This window comes from Phyllobates terribilis, unplaced genomic scaffold (assembly GCF_046119375.1).
Source record: "Phyllobates terribilis strain yellow unplaced genomic scaffold, ASM4611937v1 Scaffold_37__1_contigs__length_12642776, whole genome shotgun sequence".
NCBI classification, from domain to species: domain Eukaryota; kingdom Metazoa; phylum Chordata; class Amphibia; order Anura; family Dendrobatidae; genus Phyllobates; species Phyllobates terribilis.
The window spans coordinates 11,288,311-11,289,608 of NW_027362797.1; positions in this window are offsets into that span (position 1 = coordinate 11,288,311).

The window sequence follows — 1,298 nt, forward strand, 5'->3', positions numbered from 1 at the left end:
ACTCCTTTCACTGCCAGATAGCTCAACCCTCAGGGATTCAGCAGACCGGCAGGTGGAACGCATGGCTCGTTCAATTTTCGAGGCCGCATGGGGCCTCCCTGGCTCCCGCGTTCGCCTCAGTTTGGGCTGCTAAGGCCATCCTGGTTTGGGCCCAAAAATTTACAAGCTGGCCTCCAAGTATCTGCTCCTGAGCGGTCGGACCAAGCGGTTCAAATAGCAGTTGTAGCAGATTACATGCTTCATGCAGCTCTGGATTCAGCAAGGGGTGCAGCGGGAATAGCATCAAACGCCATCACGATTCGGCGTATCCTCTGGCTGCGGGAATGGAAAGCAGACGCAGCCTCAAAGAAGTCCCTCACGCACCTCCCGTACCTCAGTGGTTGACTTTTCGGTGAACAGTTGGTCACGATGATATCCAACGCCACCGGGGGTGAGTACCTCTCTCCCCCCAACTGAAACCCAAACGCACCTACAAGAAGCGTAACCAAACTCTATTCCGATCCTTTCGGAACTCTTCGGGCTGGTCCGTCTCGCGTCCAGCACAAAATAGCAACCGCTCCCCACGCAGGGACAACTTGCGGTCGACACAAAAGTCGGACAAGACCTGTCGGCTGACTTTTGCTCTTTCATAAAGTCTGTCTTCCAACTTACCAAACAGACTCTTTCCTTCTGTTCCCCCAAAGCCGCCAGCCAAGGCTTGTGCCTTCCGCCAAGCGGTCTCCTTTCTTTTTCAAGCAGGAGTCATATTACTGGTCCCCGCGGCCGAGCTCTTCCGAGGGTTCTACTCCAATCTATTCGTAGTCCCCAAGAAAGGAGGCGGCGTACGGCCCATACTGGACCTAAAACAGCTCAACAAATATGTACTGGTACGGGTACGTCCCTTCCGCTTGGAGTCCCTTCGGTCCATCATTGCGTCCATGGAGAAGGGAGAATTTCTCACCACCATATACATACAAGACTCATACCTGCACCCTGCCCATCAGAGATTTCTCAGGTTCGCAATCGACCAGGACCACTACCAGATGTTTTGATCGCCCGTTATTGCATTTTATTGCAATGTTGTGGCGACCAAAAAAACTTTAATTCTGGCGTTTAGAATGCTTTTCTCGTTACGCCGTTTACCGATCGGATTAATTCTTTTTTTATATTGATCGGGTGATTCTGAAGGCATCAATACCAAATATGTGTATGTGGGGTTTTTTTTCAATTGTTTTATTTTGAATGGGCTGAAAGGGGGGTGATATAAACTTTTATATACTTTTTTAATATTGTTAAATACATTTCTTTTTTTACACTTT